Source organism: Muntiacus reevesi, chromosome 4 (assembly GCF_963930625.1).
Source record: "Muntiacus reevesi chromosome 4, mMunRee1.1, whole genome shotgun sequence".
NCBI lineage: Eukaryota > Metazoa > Chordata > Mammalia > Artiodactyla > Cervidae > Muntiacus > Muntiacus reevesi.
The window spans coordinates 152,977,607-153,002,707 of record NC_089252.1 but is presented as its reverse complement, the minus strand read 5'-3'; positions in this window follow the sequence as shown (position 1 = coordinate 153,002,707).

Below are 25,101 nucleotides of genomic sequence, written 5' to 3'. Positions count from 1 at the left end.
GAATAACATTTCATTGGTGAGCAAATGCATAGCCAATATCTGCTTCAGTGAGCTGGAAGTTTCCCAGCTTAAGGGAAGCATTTCTCTTCATTATTTTGCACTTAGCCTGGAAGAACATTCTCAGTGCTAGGGTGCAGTTTCTGTCCCCTTCTCTCCCTTGTTCCACCGAAGGTTAACATAAGTTGGGAAAAAAAGAAAAATCAAACAGTAAATTCAAAAGAAGGATTGGAAGGAAGTCTTGGATCCAAAAAAATCTGACTCAGGGAAAGCAAATGAATAGGTTCAGAGAAGGAATGAAGAATTAAAGAGAAATAACAAATATGATCAAGTCCTCTGGACAGTCTGCCATGAAATCATGCCTCAAAGTGCTTCCAGGGTCTCTAATACTGTTCCCTAAACCATTCCATATGCATGTCTAACTTGTTCTCCAAAGAGGCAGATTTTCATACCTGCCTTAATGAAAGTTTTGCAGTCGAACATATCTTCCTGTTTGTATCCAATCTCAGAGTCCACTGCCATCACTGAAGGTTAGTTATTCTTTTCATTCTCTAGGTGAAATGAAGAGTTAACCACGGTTTATGATATAATAATTCTTTTTAGCCCGGAACAGTGACAAGGTTACCTCTCGAATGCTTTTTGATTGTGCTGTTTCCTTCTCCAGGGATTCTTTCTGATCCAGGGATCAAACCTAAATCTTCTGCATCTCTTGAACTACAGGCAAATTCTTTACTGCTGAGGTATCAGGGAAGTTTGCTTTTCAATCAGAGTATACTAATTTTCAAATATAATATTGCTAGGCTTTATGGACTGGGTCTCTGCACAGCCAACATAACTATCATTATACAGAAAATTATAATGTAAAATTAATATGACTTCCAATCTTAGTCAAACATAGATAGAAATCCTTCAATCCTTGTACCATGTTTCCCTTTAGCAATATCTTCCCCCCCAACTTTATTTCTAAAATGTAGGAAAGTTCTCTCTAACTGTAATATTTGAAATGGCCCCATTATCTCTATCCAAATAAATATACAATAATTCTAGACTTATTTTTATTACAAGTTACTCTCTTTTTAGTGCCCATTTGCCTTGATTTTACCTTGTTTTGGTTCATTTTCATTGCCTTTTTTCCCCCTAAAACCATTTTCAAAAACAAACTTTCTGGTTTTAATTTTGTTAAGTCTTAATGGGATCTTAGCTGACTCTTGTCTCTTTCATGCCTCTTTGCAGTCAACACTCATTGACTAAAAGCAAAATCTGAAAACAAAATCACTTTCCACTTTTAAATTAATATCTCATTCAAGTTTTGGAAATTTTTCTTAACAAGTAGATAATCATCAGTTCTTAGACAGAAAGAGAAAAAACAAGTCGAAAATGTTTCTTTATTTTTTTTTTAGAAAAACTTTAATACAATGTAGTGTTTTTGGTTGCTGTTTTAGTCTTGTAAGCTGCAATATAATTAACCTTTCCCCACACAATCAGTTGCTTCATATTGGAAAAGTGTCACACATCAGCGTCTGGGTGTTAGGAAGGGACCATCACCCAGTTGCTTGTGGCCAAGATTCAATGTGCTTTAGGAATACTTGGCAGAACCTCGGAGGAATGAACAGGACAAATTCAATGCCTAGCTTCTAGGAATTAATTCAAGGTCCACATGCCTGATCATCTACTAAATGTATGAAGGTACTTGTGAGTAATAAAAATATATAATTGCAAATTATCTTCCTATCTTTTTTATAGGATCTTTAATAATAAAATAATAATGAAGAAAATTGCTATTATTACTGATAAGTGGTGTAATAGAAAAGATTTGGGAGTTAAACGAGTTTGAAACCCAGGTCCACCATTGTGTGACCTCGGACAAGTGACTTTGCCTCCTTAAATTTCAGTGTCCTTATCTGTAAAACAGGAAATAATACAACCTACTTATTGTGAGGATATAATTAGATTCTTAACATATCTATTCTATGAAACTATCTAACACAATGTAAGCTCAAAAATATTAGTTTTCCTATTTTCAAAATTATAATCAAAACCTAATCTACTTCACAAAGTGTTTTAAGACATAAACACAGTGATAGTGATTTAATAATACCAAATAAAAGTTTGAGAACTAGAGGAACTTAGAGAACCACTGATTCAAAGGTTTCCCCAGTTTTATGAGCAATAGGAATTACCATTTCTGTCTTTAGAACCTTGAGATTAAAGGTAAGTGTCTGAGACATTTCTGTCGGCTCAGAAATTGTAAAGAAGACAGCTCTTGGGGAAGACTTTATGTGTTCTATAAGATTTATATATAGTTGAAAAATTCTACTCACCCAAACTAGAGACAAAAAATCTGGATCTCAGAGTTTGTAACTTGGCCAATTGGTGGTACCACTGAGAACTAAAAATTGGTGTGTTTCCCAGTTGAATGCACTTTTCCAGTTGAATGCAGTTATTTTGAGTCAAACAAAAAAATCTACAAGAACATCAAAACAATGTTTTTTTCTCCTTCTGACCTCAATAATAACTGGTTAAGGATTTAGAATGCTTTGGAGCAAATTCTCAAAGCAGCTGCAGGTCCTCAATGTTCCAGAATAGATATTTTAAGTTCTTTATGCAAAAATTCCTGAAAAAGACCTTCTTTTCACAGTAACTAAAAAGGATTCCAGCTTTCTTGTCACAAAGCACCTTTGGAGACATCAAATACAAGTTGCTCTCTTTTGAAATAATGGGAGAGGGTAGACAGAACTCCAGAAGAAACATCAAAAAACACCTTGATCCTAGTTCTAATTCAAGCTTATTTTTTATGTGGCATGGGGTAAGCTATAGATATATCTGAATTTGAAGTTATTTTTGACTCGATTTTCTCCCACATTCCATATCTAGTTCAACAGCAAAACTTGATGAGGTTATCTTTAAAATATTTCCAGAATCTGACTATCATACCACTCAAGTTACTGCCACTTTCATCCAAGGCATCATGATTTCTTCTCTAGGCAGTTGAAGAAGTCTTCTTATGGGGCTGCCTGCCTCTACCCTTTTCTCCTCCATATATTACTGAGAATAATCTTGGAGTTTGTTAGCCAAGCTTCCATAATGGACCTGTATCTTCTTTAACAACCTTAACTTGTTTCTAAAAACCCTGCAGGTAAGTGAAAAGCTATTATATGAGAAAGCACTTTTCATTAATTTTATTGGAAAAACTATGATGAATTTCACCCCAACCCAGGATACCCCCAAAATGTTTGCAGATAGATAAATATTTTATTGAACAATCAAAATATTTTTCAATTGTTATGCCATTATGTAAATAATTAACATGAACTTTAAGATCATAAAATAGTTTTGCATAAAAAGTAATGACATGAAGATTTACTATACTCACAAGAACAGGAAAAGATGTGATGGCAGGTATTGATTGATGGAGTGTTGAAGGTAGTTGTTCTTTGTAAGGTACATTCTTCACTCTGAACAAGTTTTTTTTTATTAATGTTTTTTAACAATTTGGAGGATCATAGTTATCCTGCACTCAGACTACACTTAAAATCTAAAGTTATAGCATAGGGACTTCCCTAGTGATCCAGTGGTTAAGAATCTGCCTTCCAATACAGGAACCTAGGTTCAATCCCTAGTCAGGGAACTAAAGATCCCATAAGCTGTATGGTAACTAAGCCCACACATCACAACTACTGAGTCCCTGCACCCTGGAGCCTGTGCTTCTCAACAGGAGAAGCCCCAGTGTGCCAAAGACAGAGAAAGCCTGCAGACCGCAAGGAAGTTCCCACCCACCGCAATGGAGACCCAGCACAGTCAAACAAATAAACAAATAAAATAGGTAAGTTACAGCATAGAAAGATATCTTTAGTCAAAATAAGAGCTGTAGATACGAGCACTTGGAAAGATAGTAAAGTTTACTTAGTACATAGAATGAAAAGTCACCAAAAATGTTACCTCTTCATCTTTTTGACCAGGCATACTTAGGCAAAATAAAATGCTTTTAGTTTATTCAAGCATGGTGCACAGTTCAAATTTGTTCCTATACTTGATGACTAATAAATGAGTCACATTAAAATGGATGTTTCTCCAAAAACTACAAAGTTGAAATACCACTTTTATGCTCATTTGCTTTATGTGCTTGAGGAAATAGAGGTCACTATATCAAAAGAAAGAATTGTTTAGAAAGTGTCAATGGCTTTTTTTTTTTTTTCCATTTATTTTTATTAGTTGGAGGCTAATTACTTTACAATATTGTAGTGGTTTTTGCCATACACTGACATGAATCAGCCATGGAGTCACATGTGTTCCCCATCCTGATCCCCCCTCCCACCTCCCTCCTCACCCCATCCCTCTGGGTCTTCCCAGTGCACCAGCCCTGAGCACTTGTCTCATGCATCCAACCTGGGCTGGTGATCTGTTTCACCCTTGATAGTATACTTGTTTCAGTGCTATTCCCTCAGAACATCCCACCCTCGTCTTCTCCCACAGAGTCCCCAAATCTGTTCTGTACATCTGTGTCTCTTTTTCTGTTTTGCATATAGAGTTATCATTATCATCTTTTTAAATTCCATATATATGCGTTAGTATACTGTATTAGTCTTTATCTTTCTGGCTTACCTCACTCTGTATAACGGGCTCCAGTTTCATCCACCTCATTAGAACCGATTCAAAAGAATTCTTTTTAATGGCTGAGTAATATTCCATGGTGTATATGTACCACAGCTTCCTTATCCATTCGTCTGCTGATGGGCATCTAGGTTGCTTCCATGTCCTGGCTATTATAAACAGTGCTGCGATGAACATTGGGGTGCACGTGTGTCTTTCAGATCTGGATTCCTCGGTGTGTATGCTCAGGAGTGGGATTGCTGGGTCATATGGCAGTTCTATTTCCAGTTTTTTAAGGAATCTCCACACTGTTCTCCATAGTGGCTATACTAGTTTGCATTCCCACCAACAGTGTAAGAGGGTTCCCTTTTCTCCACACCCTCTCCAGCATTTATTGCTTATAGACTTTTGGATAGCAGCCATCCTGACTGGCGTGTAATGGTACCTCACTGAGGTTTTGATTTGCATTTCTCTGATAATGAGTGATGTTGAGCATCTTTTCATGTGTTTGTTAGCCATCTGTATGTCTTCTTTGGAGAAACGTCTGTTTAGATCTTTGGCCCATTTTTTGATTGGATCATTTATTTTTCTGGAATTAAGCTTCAGGAGTTGCTCGTATATTTTTGAGATTAATCCTTTGTCTGTTTCTTCATTTGCTATTATTTTCTCCTAATCTGAGGGGTGTCTTTTCACCTTGCTTATAGTTTCCTTTGTAGTGCAAAAGCTTTTAAGTTTAATTAGGTCCCATTTGTTTATTTTTGCTTTTATTTCCAATATTCTGGGAGGTGGGTCATAGAGAATCTTGCTGTGATTTATGTCAGAGATTGTTTTGCCTATGTTTTCCTCTAGGAGTTTTATAGTTTCGGGTCTTACATTTAGATCTTTAATCCATTTTGAGTTTATTTTTGTGTATGGTGTTAGAGAGTGTTCTAGTTTCATTCTTTTACAAGTGGTTGACCAGTTTTCCCAGCACCACTTGTTAAAGAGATTGTTTTTTTTCCATTGTATATCCTTGCCTCCTTTGTCAAAGATAAGGTGTCCATAGGTTCGTGGATTTATCTCTGGGCTTTCTGTTTTGTTCCATTGATAACCCAGCTTACTGTACCCAGCAAGAATCTCATTCAGATATGAAGGAGAATTCAAAAGTTTTACAGACAAGCAAAAGCTGAGAGAATTCAGCACCACCCTCTTCAACAAATGCTAAAGGATCTTCTCTAGACAGGAAACACAGAAAGGTTGTATGAACGCGAACCCAAAACAACAAAGCAAATGGCAACGGGACCATACTTATCAATAATTACCTTAAATGTAAATGTAAATGGGTTGAATGCCCCAACCAAAAGACAAAGACTGGCTGAATGGATACAAAAACAAGACCCCTATATATGCTGTCTGCAAGAGACCCACCTCAAAACAAGGGACACATACAGACTGAAAGTGAAGGGCTGGAAAAAAATATTTCACGCAAATGGAGACCTAAAGAAAGCAGGAGTTGCAATACTCTTATCAGATAAAATAGACTTTAAAATATAGGCTGTGAAAAGAGACAAAGAAGGACACTACATAATGATCAAAGATCAATCCAACAAGAAGATGTAACAGTTATAAATATATACGCACCCAACATAGGAGCACCACAATATGTAATGCAAATGCTAATGAGTATGAAAGGGGAAACCAACAACACAATAATACTGGGAGACTTTAATACCCACTCACACCTATGGATAGATCAACTAAACAGAAAATTAACAAGGTAAGTGTCAATAACTTTTCAAGAGCTGTTACAGCTAAGAGTGGGTAAGTGAACAGGTATTGTGTACGGTAAATCTGTGTTTACTGGTCTTTTTATTAAAGAGTGTAATTCGTTGTGTGGCAGTGCAGAACACTATTGGCCTGTGCATAACCCAGGAATCAAAACCATAGGGAAGCCATAGAACTTAACATATTTCATGATCAACTAATACAAGATGCATTTTTTAAGTGTTGGTTATATACCAGAAAATCTGAAAAAACAGGTAAGCCAAAGAAGAAAAGTAGGGAGGGCTTGACTCAGACTCACGAAGCTAGGTACTCACATGGAAGTTTGGAAAAGTTGTGGGTGCTTTAAATAGCTGGGAGTTGGAGTCACCTGGAGTTTCTTTCACTGACATGTACCATCAAGGCAGAGGGGGTTTTAAAGCTGGGTTCAGACAGAATACCTGCAAAGTTGGCCTGCCATTTCCACATCTACTCTGTTGGTTGAGCCATAGATATGGATGGAACCTGGGGACAGGGAGGACCATTTTACAACCCTTTTTATATAAGGGACTTGAACACCCACGGATTTGGGGACCAGGGGTCACCTGGAACCAAATAACCTTGTAGATACTAAGAATGAGTGCACATGAATTCTCTAGGTTGCCTGGACGTCTTTCTCCCAATAGAAAGGCTGGTTCCTAGAGGGAGTCTCCTCAGAGGAAAAGACCCAAGAATGAGCATTCCAAAAAACCAGATAGGAGCTGCCTAGACTTCCCTGAATTAGCCTCAAATGTCATAGAAGGTCACTTTCTTCATATTCTCTTAATTCACATAGTTCTAATGGAAGAAAAAGGATCTTAAACCCCATTGCTTCATACAAGAGGGTCAAAGAATTTGTAGCCATTTATTTGAATCCTCATATTACAAAACATTTAGCCATCACACTATAGTATTTTCTATATAGGTTATAATAGAAGATATTGCATTCTGGTATAACTGTCAGGTAAAATCTTTCTGCACAATTGGTATATTTTTACTTTATAGCTATTTGAATCAGATAAATGACTATATTTCCCTTAAGTTGGGTGAACTTAGAACATTTTTTGTTATATAAAAGATTTTTGAAAGAAAGTGCAGAGTTAACAACTAAAATCTGTTTCTATACGACTATAGCTTTAGTTCCACATACATAAGCAATAAGGGTAAGAGATGAGGATGTGAAGATAGCCAGGGACCAGATCAGAAAGGCCATATATGTTGTGCTAAAGACTGCACTACTTTACGTTATCTAATTTAATCTGATATATCTGCCCTGTTTATATCCATATGATTTAGGGTTTAAGTTTATATTTAAATTTAGTAAAGAAAATGATCAAGATAAATGACATTTTTTAAAAAAATTTAAAGTTCAAGAGCTGTGTGATGGATTTATGACTACATATTTTAAATCTATGTCTCAACGTTGTAGTTTAAACAAAATAATTTTACAAAAGTTCCTTTTGAGGTAAAGAATAGCAGTGCTTCTGGAACTATCTGTGATAAAGGAGCCATTTTATTTTTTATTTTCAATCTGTCATTCACTGCCATTTTTCTGTAAAATATAATTACAAATAATTATTTTTTAATTAAAAATTATTTTGATTGGAGGATAATTACTTTACAATATTGTGATGGTTTTTGCCTATACATCAATATATTACAAGTAATTATAAGAAAAATGAAATGAGTAAAGACATACAGAATACAAGCCAAATTTTTGTTATTAGATTTAACAGGTAAAAAATGACTTTGTCAAATTTCTGTAGTTTCTAAGTGCTAACTTTCAATTTTTGTACTTCAACTGGCAATAGTTATTAGGGCACTATCTATCATAGACCAACTTTGAATAGCATTGACCCAGAGGATTATATTTATGCAGAAAGGTTATTTTTCATGCCTTGAACTCTCACCTGAAACACAGTTACTAGTCTACCTTGGGTGGCCCCCTCAGTCACCTCTCCCAGCTGGGTTTTTCTCAAGCATTCCAAACAACTTTCTTTCAGTGGTTTATACAGGAGGGTCCACTTACTCCAAATTGTCTAGGGAACTGTTAGTGTCTTTCTCATTGTTCAGCTTCAGCTGGTGTTCAATGACGAGAGCAAGTCCTCTGGTGATTAAGCAATGGTGTATGCATACTACGCTCATAATTTATAAGGCAGCTAAGTCCTTCATCACACAGAGTTTCTGATGGTATTGAAAGGTAGAAAATGGATCTATTTGAATGTTGTCTGTATATTGAATGGAAAAAGATGGCTGTATGTTGATGCTGTGCATATGTTTGGCAAAAGAGTTAAATATCTAAAAATATCTTATTTCTTTAGAAAATATGTGTAGCCGCCAATTAAAATAAATAAATTTATATATATAAAAAAGAAAATATGTGTAGACTAAAAATTTTCCTTTGCATAACTTAGCTGAATTTTTGCGAGTTCTGTGGTAAAATATATACTACATGAGTATTTTCTAAGATCCTTTTGCAAAAATGAGAAAAGAATGAAATTTTAATTTAATATCAGAAGAATTTGCCAGTCTTGGTACCTCATGAGGTCTGGTAATATCAGATTGGCATAACATTTTCCAAAATGAATTTCACACAATTAGAGCTTTCTTTCCTGATTCTTATCCTTTATTAGATGATTTTTCAAAATAAGACATTGTTGAGAAAACCATGTAGACCAGCCCAGCTAAGACAAATAGATTATCTCCTCCGTTCATGGGTCAATGTCCTTAAATATAGTTGTTAGTCCTTATTTTACATTGAAAAAATTTGTAAAGCTTTTAAAAACTACCGTTGACTGGATCCCATCTCAAGTTCTGAATTTATTATTCTGGTGTAGTACTTGGTCATGGACATTTTTAAAAAACTCATATAATTCTACTATTCATCAAGGCTGAGAACCACTGCCCTAAACTAAAAGATGCAATAATAGAAGAGTCAATATAATTGTGGTCAAGTTCAGTTCTCTTTTTTACAGGACAAATTTTGCTCCAACAATTGATGAAAATAGTATGTGTGCTTAATATCTTTACTGTTGATTATAAAAAAATCAGTCAATTTGAGAAATAAAAAAATTACAAATAAACAGATAAAATAATTTACTGAGCACTATTACAGACTGCATCACCGCATTTTAGCTTCACAATGTTGTAAAAGTTAGTTTACTATTTTGGCTTTAGAATTACAGACACTAAAGTACAAATAACCTATGAAAATGATCTATGTTTATAACTAAGAAAAGTAGGGCAGAAGGTCACAGTTGGGGGTTTTTTAGTTTGAAATCTACTATCCTTTTATTAATCAGATGCTTAGTATTTTAAAGTCAGTGTCTTTTCCCGACTGATACTTTTGGCCCAAAATATGGCCGCACTCTCCTCTAGGCCAACATCTGTATTAAAATTTAAGATAGATCCTTGCCAGCTTTTAAATTATCCATAATCTACTCTTGGTCCATTTTCTAACATTAAACTCTCTCCATTGTTCCCATTTGAATCTGGAGCTTTTAGGTTATCCATTAGTTTGGAAACCTAAAATCAGGGCGGAGCTGCCTGGTTCTTGAACTTGGTTTGTGTTTGGACTTGACTGTCTTCTTGCCTTGGGAGAACCAGACTGTAACATACCTGCAACAAACTAGTCCCACCTATGACCTCCTATGTTTCTCAAATAAAAACAGGGATAAGGAAGCCAAAATATTAACATTAAACATTATTGCATATTCTAAACCAGATTTCCATTTTATACCAGCACAAATTCAAATAAAATAGACCAAGGTAACTATCAATGATGAAGCAGAGAATATGAATGTCTGGGTTATGTTTCTATTGCATTTCTACTCTGCACTGGGTACCTGCAGATACTGAAAACATAGCAATTTTAACCTCAATCTTCCACAATACATAGGGCATGGATATTTATGTGTTGGTTGATTCAGTTGATAATATGTTATTTATAAGATCCACATAGCAGGTTAGAATTGCCTTAAGAGCTAGTTAGTATCTCAAGAAGCAAACACTCTTCCATAGATATAAAACAGTATAACAGCTCCTCACAAATAAACTAAGGAATGTGGGGCTTGCATTACTAGAAAAACACAACTGTAACCAAGGCACCATTTAATTGTCAGCACACTTTACCAAAAGACAAATATTTGATACGAGAAAATATCTCTTGCAAGTTAAACTTAAAAATCCTCCCATAATAATGATTATCATGCAAATCACAGTTAGTGTATTATTTTTGAAAGATATGTATTACTCTGAAGTCAAGTTTTTATGATGTGAAATGTGGATATTTGAAAATATTTTAAATTATTTGATAAATACATACAACTAACCTGGAGCAGAGAAATCAGTTTAGATGTGAGAGCTTCAGCAATCTTCTACATAGTCTAAATTCACAACATAATTGCATAGCTACATATAAATGGGGCCAGAAGTTTGTGAATGGGCAAAGCCACTTCTCAAGCCTGTTATATGATTTAGACAATCAAGCCAACCCCAATGGTTACAACCTTAATGGTTATGCAAAAAAGAGCTCCTATAATTTGTTCCAAGAGTCCCAGGGCCCTGGCCATCCCAACTGCTGTGCCCCAGGTCATCTCTTTGTCAGTTCCCACCCCTGCCCCTCTAGTCTTGGGTATTAGAGTTTTAACACCCACAAGGATGTAGAAAATGACTCTTCTTACATATGGAGGCAGAAGCTGGAACTGAATTCCCTTCCAGAAAACCTAGAGCATCTCCATCCAGCAGGTGAGTAGGGGAAGTGCTGCACAACACTCTGGGTAAGAAGCAATATACTTTGTGAAGTGCTTTTTGTGAAAGAAGAAAAACTAAGGCTCCTAGGAAAAATTTAAATTCTAGTTAGGATGTAAGCCTAGGGGGCAGGGGGATAAATTGGGAGACTGGGATTGACATATATATACTGCTGCTGCTGCTGCTGCTAAGTCGCTTCAATCGTTTCTGACTCTGTGCGACCCCATAGACGGCAGCCCACCAGGCTCCTCCATCCATGGGATTTTCCAGGCAAGAGTCCTGGAGTGGGTTGCCATTGCCTTCTGCATATATATACTACTATATATAAAAAGGTAACTAAGAAAAACCTACTTATAGCACAGGGAACTCTACTCATTACTCTGTAATAACCTATATAGGAATAGAATCTAAAGAAGAATGTATGTGTGTGTGTGTGTGTGTGTGTGTGTGATTCACTTTGCTGAACACATGCAACTAACATGACATTTTAAATTAACTACACTCCAACAAAACCTAATTTAAAAAGCTGATGTGAGCCTAGGGTTACGTTATTCCAAAGCTCTTGTTCTTTGCTTTGGTTTATGTTAGCTGTCCTTTTTTGAGATTATCTTTATAATTTACGTACAGCAATAAAGAATTTTTCTCTTGAATCCAGAACCTAAGCTTAGGACTCTACGTACAAATAAATTCTACATTTTTATGCATGTCATCTTGCCAGCTTTGGTAAATTCATTTTTTTTTTTCGGTAAGGATATGGTTTTTCTTATTTTTTCTGCAAAAGCAATTTTTCTCTAGTATAGGTCTCAAAAGTCTGTAAACCAGTGAACATTGTAGTAAAGTAGTGCAAACTTCAGCCCTCAGTCTCAGATATTATGTCAGAAATTGAATTCCTGTCTGCCATAGTGTATGCTCCAGAGAAGAACTTTTTTGATTTCCCCTTAAAAATTCACTTGAGTTAAAAAGCATCATTGCAATCACAAAGATTCCCAGCCTGAAGAAAACTGCATTTTGAGAAATGATGCAGGTGAATATGCATATTGGATTTGGGTATAGGAGTTACCTTAAGAGAATCTTGATGTTATGTTTGCATTTTTTAAAATAGACGGTTGGGAACCAACTTGTTGCCCATTAAGGGGCTTTGAAACACTTCAGCACTTCATCTTACAAGCAGTCATCTGTAAAACTGTATACTCAAACATTACACATGCACTAAATGTAAGGAAATCCTTCATTCTTTGATCATACACACATTTTCATCAGCTGCAAAGATGAGAGCATGATGAATGTCATACAGTCATCAAATATGTTGTAGGGGTAAAGTTCATTGGAGGTGGACACTGAAATTGATTCTAGACCAGAATCTGTAAGTAGATGTAAGCCCTGAAGAGATCCTCTAATTTCATCTCTAGGAATGTGTACCCTTCTTACCAAGGTTTATCATGAAGTTGATGATTGAAATCTATATCCCCTAATGTGAAATAAATGTTAAATAAACTCATCTAATAGACTGATTGTGATATAATAACATAGGTTACCAGAAATAACTCAAGTAAGTAACATGCTAGCGAAACTTAAAGCAGGGACCCTGATCAGAAAGAAATATGGAATAGAATAGTGTTATCTAAATTATAGTCATTGAGTCACATTTTTATAGTTTTCTGTATTAACTTCTGAACTATTATTTACCTGATATTTTTCTTCAGATTGTCTCAGTTTTTAATTTAATCAATTATACATTTTTCTTTTTTTTCTAAAAATTTTGATCTAAAGAAAATAATTAAAAACAAAAAATATTATTGGATGGTTCAAGTGGGCAGAAAGGAAAGGAGAAGTCTGGAGCTGAGACTCTGAGGCCCTCCAGAGAAAATTCTCCTCCTTAAAGTGCCCTCTTACAGTGGGAGAGTTAAGCTGGGGACAAGGTCCATCCTCAATACCCAGCTTCCGCCTGGAGAAGAGGGCAGAGTCAACAGTGGTTCGAGGGCCAGAGGAGCTTCAAAAGGGGCAGAAGCCCAGAGACTCACAGAATGTATTCAGCCCCTGGCTTCTTGAAGGGGATGCCCCATGAGTCTCGGGGAGGGGCCCAAGATTCTAAAACCTTCCGGAAGATGCTCATTCAGCTCTAAGGTGGCTGCCACATTTCCACAGCTCTAGCAGTAGCTGTGTGACGGCTGAACAGTGGCACCACCTCACTGAAGTGCCACTTGTAACCTGTCACCAGCTGGAGGGCTCAGATCATGTCGATGTCCTGCTGCATGGAACTGGGCCATCACATCACTGCCAAATAGGTAACCAGTCCCACGGGGGCTCATACACAGGCCTGTTGTATCTTGAGGGTCTGAGTGAGCAGGTCACACACAGGCCGTCAAGAGGCACATCTTGCTTTGTATCAGTCATCTTGGATCTGGTTCAGGGTCTGGGCCGAGGGAGAGAGACCCGGTGTCATCCGTGATGGCTAACAGGCTGAGGTAGTCAAAGATCTCAGGGCAGTAGCGCTACATGGTCGTGGGGTCACATCGTTCAGTGCTCAGCAGAGAAGCTATAGACCTGGGCAATCTGGAGACCGGCTGGTTGCCTGGGATCAGGGTAACGTGTCAGGATGGCCAAGCTTAAATTCCAAGAGCTGGACTGTCTTGATGCCATAGAAACTGCGATCCACAAAGTCTTCTCTGAAGAAGTAGTTGGTCCAGGGATGTGGCCACTCTCTCTGAACAGAGGTCATAGAATCATCCTTGGCTGCAGCCCTATGCTGTGATCAGCCAGCTCAGGCTCTGCCTGTTGCTCTCCATCCTTACTGCATCAGGCCTTGACTTCCCGCTTCTTAATGATCTCAGAGTGGCAGCTGCTGGACCTGCAGGTTCAGGTCAGTTCTTTGCAGTGGTCCACCTCTCGCCACCCCTGCAGGTCAGTGAGGGCTGCGGTGAATACAAGTCTGCGCGCCTCCCACTCTGACTCCGGCTCTTGGCTCTCCGGCTCCCTGCCTTCCCCCTACCCTGCCACCACTCCTTACCCTGCAACTCACACTTTCATCCTGGATCTTTTTGGTAGCTTTTCTCCCTTCTCAGCTGTAGTTTTTCCCAGTTTTCTTGATTGTCATTCATTTTTTTCTTCAGATTTAGTTTGGTGATTTCTTTATTTTCTATTTTCCTTTTTTTTCCTGTTCTTAGTCCACATTCACTGTCCTAGTTACACCTCTTGTTGAAGATATTCCACCCAAGAAAAACTTAAATCTCTAAAAACTGTTTGCCTACATAGGAATATTATATTTAGTAAAGATGCAATGTTACATACAAATAATAAAAATATAACTAACATTTACTGAGAACTGTATGCTAAGTACTTTTCTATGTGCTTTACACAAATGTATTCATTTAATTCTCTTAAAATGTGCTTTGACCTAGATAGTATTTTATCTAGATTGTAAATAAGGAAATGGAAGCCCAGAGACATTAAATATAATGCCTCAAATTTATATAGCTGGAAAGTGATGGAGCCAAGTTTCAAACGCTGACATTTTTACTTTAGAACTTATATTCTTAACATTAGAATATAATGTACTTCAAATATGTGAAAATTGCCCTCATTAAATTTTGGGAACACATGTAATGCCTTGTCTCAAAGTGAGTACTGCAGAGAACTGTACCCCACGATAACTAGTTTCATGTAAATAACAAGAAAAGAGAAAATACATAAATGATCTAAATAGGTAATAAGGTAATAAAAAATATGAATGTAATGGATGAAACTTCACTTTTTATTGTCTTTTGAATTTAAATGAAGGTTTTGTGTTCTTTTGAAAATAAACAATGGCATGGAAATTTTCCTTCATTTAAATTAATGAGTTTTGCCTTGTTTTTCAATGAATGTTAAAAATAGAAAGTATGACACATTGTATATACATGCTTCTTTTCCTAATCACTAGTTTGCAAGGAAGAGGATTTAATAGGTAATTTAAAACTTCAGGGTTTTGAAATTGATTCTGGAAAGTAATTTTATACAATTGTGATTAGCTTATTCAACAGGGTGTATGTGTGCATGTATGTGTGGCTATCATCTGCAAGCCCCTGGATCAGAGAGGGACACCATTTGTCTACTAGGGTGGTCTACACTCAATGTCAATAAATGTTGGCAAAATTCATTGTAGTCAAATACAGACAAAACAATTCTATAAAATCTGAGTAATACATGTTTTATGTACTTTAACTTATAAATTAGACAGTTTCCTGAAAGAGTATTTTTTTAATGACAAAATCAGACTCTAGAAATGGTGTTAAAAAGCTGAGTTAAGAAAGGGAAAAGATGAGAACAATTACCTAGCTTTAGACCATAGCAAACAATCATGCAAATTAAGGTCTTTAGAGAGGGAGTAAATTAGCACTCAACTCTACATTGTAGCTTAAAAGTGAACTATGCTCATGAAATCAGAAGTCAGAGAAGATGAACATAACCATCTTGGCCAGATCTGAATGTGTAAGGGTGAATAATTATGGTTAGATCCTGTTTGATTTTCCATCTTCTTTCTCATACTGTCTTCATAGGAGAGTGTCAGTATGTATGAATCTTTCTTTTATTTTTTTACTCACGTGTGTGCATGCTGTCACTTCAGTCATGCCCAGCTCTTTGCGACCCTATGGACTGTTGACCGCCAGGCTTCTCTGTCCACGGGATCCTCCAGGCAGGAATACTGCAGTTGGTTGCCGTTCCCTTCTCCAAGGGATCTTCCCAACCCACTGATCAAACCCACATCTCATGTCTCCTGAGATGAAGTAAGTTAGAAAGAGATTGGCAGGTTCTTTACCACGATTGTCACCTGGGAAGCCCACTTTATTAGGCCTGATCTTAATATGTTTCAGTCGATAGGAACATATTTATTTAGTTAGTTTTTTAATTTCATTGGAGTATAGTTGCTTTATACTGTTGTGTTAGTTTCTAATGTACAGCAAAGTGAACCAGTCAGGCATAAACCTATATGCTCTCCTTTCTGGGCTCCCTTCCTATTCAGGTCACCACAGTGCATTAAGCAGAGTTCCCTGTGCAATACAGTCTCTGCTCATTACTTATCTATTTTACACATAGTAGCACAGTGTCTATGCGTCAATCCCAATCTCCCAATCTTCTCCCCCTCCCCTTTCTGCCTTGGTTTCCATACGTTTGTTCTCTATATTTGTGTCTCTATTTCTGCTTTGCAAATAAGATCATCTAAACCATTTTTCTAGATTCTATATACATGCATTAACTCATGATGTTAGTTTTTCTCTTTCTAACTTACTTCACTCTGTATGACATCCTCTAGGTCCATCCATGTCTCTCCAAATGACCCAGTTTCATTCCTTTTATGGCTGAGTAGTATTCCATTGTATATATGTACCACTTCTTTATCCATTCCTCTGTTAATGGACATTTAGGTTGCTTCCATGTCCTGGCTATTGTAAATATGCTGCTATGAATATTTGGGTGCATATATCTTTCATCTTTCTTTACTATGAGTTTTCATCTTAGTGCTCTGCCTTCAGAAATATTAAGTCCTTGGTATGTTGTCATATTCCAACAAAAGAACAACCTAACCAAGGTCTAATAACTTTGTAATATATGGGAGAGCATGTTTACTTTAAAGAATTCTTCCTCAACTACCAGAAAATATTTTAACAAAAGAGAAGGTTGTTTCTACCAGAATGAGTTTAGGTGATTTTCTCTTATTTTTCTAGAAACAATACAAATCTAAAGAACTTTCTGAAGTTGGAATTTCCTGAAGTATGTGAGACTCAGGCAAATAAATAAGATTTGTCTGGTTCAAATGTGAAAACATGATTAGTTTCATGGTGACATTTTCAATATGCATGCCAAGGAATAGAAGATGTACAAGTTAAGAAGAAAATGCCAAAGAGAGAACAATTGTGGTTTGCTAACCACTGCTTAAAGCATAGGGAGTTATGCTATTATTACATTTGTAAGTAGGGTTTGGAGTTCATATAAAATTATCAACTGTCCTAAACTGAATTAATAAGTGTTATGTGTAAGTGTAAGGAAGTCATTTTTAAAGTATCATCTTGCAAAAAGTTAGCTTTTAATTATCAGTGACAAGGAAGAATAGTGACAAAATCTCATTCACCACAAGGTAAACTTTCATTTTAACAAAGTTGAAATAGTTACATTTGACATCTAAAGGCAGACTGGAGGGCAGACTAGAGGGCAGGTACCTATACAGAAGGATTAGATTCAAAGCAAAGACGTATATTTTCTATATACTAGAATGCTGTATTACCCAAATGTAAGCTAATTTTACGATACTGAACATATGTTACATGCCTAGCAGTAAACACTATAAGTAGTTTAATAAAATGTCTTTCTGTTATAAAAAAAATATTACTAGAGAGCTAAATTTCCCACTGAACTCTGGACAAACACTTTTCTTTAAAATTACTCCTGTCTTTCCTTAGAGGATTAAAGACATTGTAATATGTAATCTGATTCTTTCAGAGTGCATGAGCCTGCTTTCACTTGTCTCAAATTTTTACTCAAATATGATGCTCATAATAAAAAATTCACAACTGAATTTCTATGCAGCAAAATTTCTAACATTATTTCACTCTAGCTTCCTGTTCACTATTCTAATTGATAACATTTTACTTTTTATAGTTTTTTTTAATGGCCATATAATCTGCCATCAGATAAATATATTACATATAACCTGTTTATTTGTATCTAGGTTTTCCTAAATTTTTACAGCTTTATGGAAGTATAATTGACATATAAGTTGTGTAAGTTTAGGGTTTCTAATGTGTTGATTTGATATACTTATGTATCATAAACTGATTCCCACCTTAGCATTAGATCTGTTACCTCCATTATCACATAATTATCATTTCTTTTTTTGTAGTGAAAACATTTAAGATCTACTCTCATAAGTACAGATTACAGTATTGTTACTTATAATCACTTTCCTATACATTTGATCCCCAGAATTTATTCATCTTATATCTGGAAATGTAAACCCTTTGACCAACATCTCTCAATCCTCCCACATCCCCGCCATCCAAGCCCCAGCCCTTGGTAGCTACCCTTCTGTATTCTATGTGTTCACGGTTTAAATTCCACATTTTAATGAGATCATACAGTATTTGTCTTTTCTGACTTATTTCACTAGCAAAATGCCCTCAAGACACATTCATGTTGTCTTACATGGCAGAATTTCCTTCTTTCTCATGGCTGAAATATATATATATATCACACCTTCTTTGGGATTCCCAGGTGGCTCAGAGGTAAAGAATCTGTCTGCTAATGCAGGAGACATAGGAGATGTGGGCTAAAACCCTGGATTGGGAAGATCCCCTGGGGGAGGAAATTGCAACCCACTCTAATATTTCTTGCAGGGAAAATCCCATGGACAGAAGAGCCTGGCAAGCTACAGTCTATTTGGTTGCAAAGAGTTGGATATCACTGAGGGACTGAGCATGCGTAAGCACACTTTCTTTATCCATTCATTCCTGAACATGAATGACAGAGAAAGGAGAGAATAGAGTACAAATTACAATTAGACCTTCATGTCTGAATATTTAAGAGTGTGTTAGAAATGTAAGGGGTTATACATATTTCCATTCCCCTCATTAGGAAATTTCCATTTAGATTTAGGATTTATGGGCCCTTTTTTCTTGTTGTACATTTTATAGATTTTAAGTGGCTCACAGTTAATCTTTCTTCAGGAATTTGGAATTTTCCTTAGGTTTTCTTACATAATTAGTGGACTGCCTATTAAATGAAATGCTAAGTTGAGAGACTTGTGGTAGCTCCAGAATTTTATTAAATACGGCTGTGAAAGCATGGGTTTGAGCACAAATGACATATTAAATACATGGAGATTCTAGGGATACTGCCATCTGAGTTGGAGGATTTCTTTAAACTGTGTTTGAAACTGTACCTCTTATCTAATTTTACCACCAAATAATTAATTAATGTTGAGTTTTTTTTATTATTGTTAGTGGGGAAGATGGATGAGAGGAGTATAGCAGGTGTAGAAGTTTAGGTAAGTAGATTTGAGCCTAAAAAACTAAAACTGGCTAACACATATGACTTCATTCTCAACAATGCATTTTATATATGTGAATAATTATTTTTCATAAGGAGACAAACTATAGCTAAACCCTTTTTTTCTATCCTTCTTTCCATCCCTTTTTATCTGCATTCCACTCTCTCTTTCCCCACCAGGGACAAAATTTTTTAATGTATATCCTTTTGTTTGGGAGCTCTTTTATAAAATGTATATTGCATTTTTGTATGCATATAAGTTACATAAACAATGCTGCATATTTATATATACAAATATATATATATATATTTTACATTTGTACATTTATCCTTGTTTCTTTTTTACCCAAAACTATATGTTTGATACCACAACATATATATATTTAAGCCACGATATATATATATATAGAAAAATGTGGAAAATGTACAACTCGAAGAATGTTTGCAAACTCAACATGCATGAGTTATCCAGATCAAGAAATATAACACTGGACCTCCCAGATAGTACAGTGGATAAGAATCCGCCTGCCAATCCAGGGGACATGGATTCAATTCCTGATTCAAGAAGATTCTACATGCCAAGGAGCAACTAAGCCCATGGGCCATAATACTGAGCCCACACTCTAGAGCCTGCAAGCTGCAATTACTGAAGCCCATGAGCCTAGACCCTGTGCTCCACAAGAGAAGCCACAGCAATGAGAAGCCCAGACACAGTAATGAAGAGTAGCCCCTGCTTGCATGCCCCTGTGTTGCATGCACACAGCAACAATGATCTGGTGCAACCACAAATTAGATAAAATTATTAAAACAGAAATATAACATTAGCAGTACCCTAACTGTCCCTTAATGTCCCCTCTCAGTCACTTCCTCCCATAAAGGGAAGCCTCATCATGACTTCTAATAATTGCTGTTGTTCAGTCGCTAAGTCATGTCCAACTCTTTGTGACTCCATGCACTGCAGCACACCAGGCTTTCCTGTCCTTCATTATCTCCCGGAGTTTGCTCAAACTCATATCCATTGAGTCTCATGCCATTCAATCTTACCATCCTCTGTCATCCATTCTCCTCCTGCCCTCAGTGTTTCCCATCATCATGGTCTTTTCCAATAGTTGGCTCTTCGCATAAGATAGCCAAAGTATTAAAGCTTCAGCTTCAGCATCAATCCTTCTAATGAATATTCAGGGTTGATTTCCTTTAGAATTGACTAGTTTGATCTCCTTGCGGTCCAAAGGACTCTCAATAGTCTTCTCAAGCACCACGATTAGAAAGCATCAGTTCCTTGGCACTCAGCCTTCTTCATGGTCCAACTCTCACATCCATACATGACAACCGGAAAAATTATAGCTTTTTCTGGACCTTTGTTGGCAAAGTGATGTCTTTGCTTTTTAATACACTGTCTAGTTTCATCATAGCTTTTCATCTAAGGAGCAAGCTTCTTTTAATTTTGTGGCTGCAGTCACCGTCCACAGTGATTTTGGAGTCCAAGAAAATAAAATCTGCCACTGTTTTCACTTTCTCCCCTTCTATTTGCCATGAAGTGATGGGACAGGAGGCCGTGATCTTAGTTTTTTGAATGTTGAGTTTTAAGCCAGCTTTTTCATTCTCTTCTTTTCACCTTCATCAGAAGGCTGTTTTTTCTCTTTGCTTTCTGCCATAAGGATCATCTGCATATCTGAGGTTGTTGACATTTCTCCTAGCAATCTTGATTCCAACTTGTGATATTTGAACTTTCTATAGTTGGGATCATGTGATACATGCTCTTTGTGACTGCTAAACATTATGTTGCTGAGAATCATCCACGTGGTTGTTTAGCAGTTTCTTCTTTTTTTATAGTTTTCTATATTATGAATATATCATACTTCATTCTTTTTTTGTTGGATGTTGAGATTTTCCAGGGTGAGATACTTGTACATATAACTTGGGAAACATGTAAATATTCCTTAGGAGTATAACTTAGGAGTATAACTGCTGGTGCATTGTGTACAAGTTCAGGTTTAGGGGACATCAGCAAATAATTTCCCAAAATAGTTTATCACATAATACTCCCATAACTGTGTGTGAAAATTTCACTTTAGCTAATGTCTGGTACTTTCTTCTTTTTGATTTTATCTATTTTTGTGGCCATGGCAGTATGCCATAATGAAGTTGTGAACAGGTATGATTGACATAAAATAAACTGTGCATATTTAAAATGTATATTATGATACATTTTGATAAATGCATGTGCCTGTGAAACCATCATCACAATCAAGATAATGAACATATCCATCACCCTTAGAAGTTTCCTCATATCCCTTTGTACCTGTTCTATCCTGTCTCCAATTTTCCCCATTTCCCCCAGGAAAACCACTGATATCTTTGTTCCCATGTACATGTTTTCTTTTTTTACTCCTCTAACTGCTTGTAAGATTTTTCCTTGTTGCTATTTTAAAATCACTTGATGTGTCTTGGTGTCAGTTTCTTTAAATTTATTTTGGTGGACTTTGTTGTACTTCACAAACAGTGGGTTCATTATTTTATTTAATTTGAAAAAAATCTGGTCATTATTCTTTACATATCTTTTTCTGGTTTCCCCCTCTTTCATTTCCCTCAGTGACTCTGATTGCACATATATTAAGCTGTTTGAATTTGTCCCATAGCTCACTGATGTTCTACTGGGTTTTTTGTTTGTTTGTTTCTCTTATTGTTTTCTGTGTTTAATTTTGCAGCTTATTGCTACATCTTCACATTTACTCTTTCTTCTGCAACATCTAATTTCCTGTTAATTTCATCTGATTTAGCTTTGTTCCCTGAAACTTTGTCTGTTTGTTTTTAACATTTATCTACTTGACTGCATTGAATCTTAGCTGTGCCACTCACTCCAGAGAGTACTGGCTCAGTATTTGCAGCTCGTGGGTTTAGTTGCTCTGCAGCATGTGGGATCTTAGTTCCCTGGCCAGGAATTGAACCCATATGCCATGCATTAGAAGGCAAATTCTTAACCAAAAAGGGAAGCCCCTACAGTTTTGCTCTTTTCTGTCTAGATTTTTACAATATCCATTTTGCTCATTTTTATTTTATTTGCCATATCTCTCATTAACATACTTATATGTTTTTCTACCTTCTTGAACATGAAATGTAGTAACAAAAGTAGGTCTTAATGCTGTCTTCTTTTTGTTTTTGTTTTTGTTTTTAACTGATTCTATCATCTGAGTAGTTTGGGGGTCTGTTTCTATTGACTGATTTTCTCTGCATTCTGAATGTTTTTCTGCTTCTTTTAACAGTTTGTAATTTTTTTATGGAATGCTAGGTAGTGTGAATTTTAACTTGGTAAGTGTTGGATATTTTTGTTTTTCTCTAATTATTTCAGGGATTTGTTCTGGGACTCAGTTATTTACTCAGAAACAAATTTGATCCTTTTGAGGGTTTCCTACTAAGCTGTGACTGGCATGACCAGAACAGCCTGAATTGTAAATGTCTATTCAAGTCACTCATGTATTTTTCTGTTGGGTTATCTACAGAATAATCATTTTTAGGATATGTATTCATTCTATATATGAATGCAGTAGAAAATAAAAATAAGCAAAATGGAAATATATGTATTCATTCTACATGGGGCTTCCCTGGTGACTCAGATGGTAAAGAATCTGCCTGCATTACAGGAGACCCTGGTTTGATCGCTGGGTTGGGAATATCCCCTGGAGGTGGAAATGGCAACCACTCCAGTATTCTTGCCTGGAGAATTCCATGCACAGAGGAACCTGGCAGGCTATACTCCATGGGGTCGCAAACAGTTGGACACGACTGAGTGATTAACACACTACTATTCATTCTACATATGAGCCATTTATTGAATATATAGGAAATATCTTCTTCCACTCTGTGGCATGCTTTTTACACTTTTCTCAATCAAAATGACATAATCAATATTTTCTATAAAAGACAGAATAAATATTTCCTTTCAGGACAAAGCTATTTGCATTGTAACAGGGGCAAAAAGGGCTTGTCAAAGAATGAAAGTCTAATGGTAGAATTTCTATCACCAATTCACTATGTTGGGAATTTCACTGTAGCCCTTCCTGGTATCTCTTTAGTCATAACACAGTCTTGACATCTCCTTTGCTTATTACTAGGATTGATTGGACCTGTTATAGAAAAGAAAAGACCAGTTTCTGTATGACATGTGTTTGCTTAGAGTGGCCCCTGTAGATAGCATTAAAAAAAAAATTCTGTAGATCATTCACAAAGAAACATAACAAAACAAATATACAATCTCCCTTTTTATTAAAGATATTCTTTTAAAGATGAATGTATATTCAGAGATGAAAATGCCTATAGGAATATTTTCCTAGAAATATGAATCATTCAGTACTTTGGCTTTGCATGAAAAAAAAAGAAAAAGAAATGAATCTCTCCTTAAGTGCTTCAGAACGTGAATTTGATATATCAGCTATTTGTGTTTCAAAGGGAAAAGGGTTAATTAAGTAGCTTCAATTAAAACACTTAAATTGAGTAATTTCTATTTTTTGTCCAAATAATTTCCAAATTTATATTATTCCCAAATCATAATAACTGGGAAATTGACCTCCTTATTTTCTCCTATCTTCCATCCAGATAATGCTAATTCATTTTTCTTTTCAGAAATAATTAACTACTACGACACTAGACTTGAGAGGGAAATAGCGATCCACTCCAGTGTTCTTCCTTGGAGAAACCCATGGACAGAGGACCCTGGCATGGGATCCCAAGAGTCGGACATGACTGAGTGACTAAACCATCACCATCACCACCATGATACTAGGCACACTAAATTAAACACTAACTCTCCCCCAAAGGAGTTTATAGTCTAAAGAAAAGAGGTATGAATCAGTAAGTAACAGAGATCAGTACAGCCTTTCAATACCAGATGCTGTTATTGCAAGTTCCTAAGATCCTGTGCCCAACACACAGTGCGCCCAAACAGTTGACAAGTAGGGAGTTTGAGGCAGAGAAGGGTTTTTTGCAAGACCATGCTAGGAGACGCAGTGACTCAGGCCCTGAAAACTTCAAGATCCCTGAAGGGCTTTGGCAAAGCATTTTTAAAGAGCAAGTGACGGAGAATTGTAGGGTTCATGATCAGCTTGTGCAGTTCTCAGATTAGCTGATGGTGAGGCAGCAAGCAGGGTGGTGTCACAGGGGTTAATATTATCAGTCCTTAGGCTCCAGAAGGCCTGGGGCTATGTGCACATGGTCATTAAGAAGCTAGCATCTTCAATTTAGTGTGTGCTGTGCATATGTGTGTGTGGGGGGGGGGGATGGTGGTAGAGGGGTCCACTTCTCCAAAATTTGCATCAAATACTCAGGAAATTTGCATCAAATACCACTATCTAGTTACTTCAAAGAGGAGTTAAAGCAGAGGGTACACAGGGAAGGCCCCATAGAGTCCTGCTCAGTTATTGTGCTGGTGGGTCTACCTCATTAAGGACTAATGCCTGAAGGAAGAAAGATCAAAGCTGACGTTTGTGTTAGATTCTTAAATGTTAAAACTTAGCATGTAATGAAGTTAGTAGAATCTCTCTAAGCCAGGACATGGTTGTCTTTTCTAAGTAAATGAATATTGTAGATCTTTAAGTATGATTGTGCCTGATGTGTGTGCAAGGGAGAAGAATGGGGTAAAAAAGGAGGAGGAAAGAAGAAATCTGTACAGAAATAACCAGGTTCTTTGAAGAAAACTATACAAGACAGAGGAGTATATCCCCACCAGTCATCATCATCCTTATCATCATTAAAACTATTTATTAAGCCTCAACTCTGCCCTGGGTGACCTATATGCATTGAAATGTAGTTTTCATAATGACTTTATTTAAGGTCTTGCTAATAATAAATAGCAGAGCAAGAACTGGATTCAAAAGATATGCCCTTTCCCTTAGATGGCAGACTAACATCTCAAAATAACCATCTTGTTATTTACCAACAAGATGGTAACAAGATAACCATCTTGTTATCTGG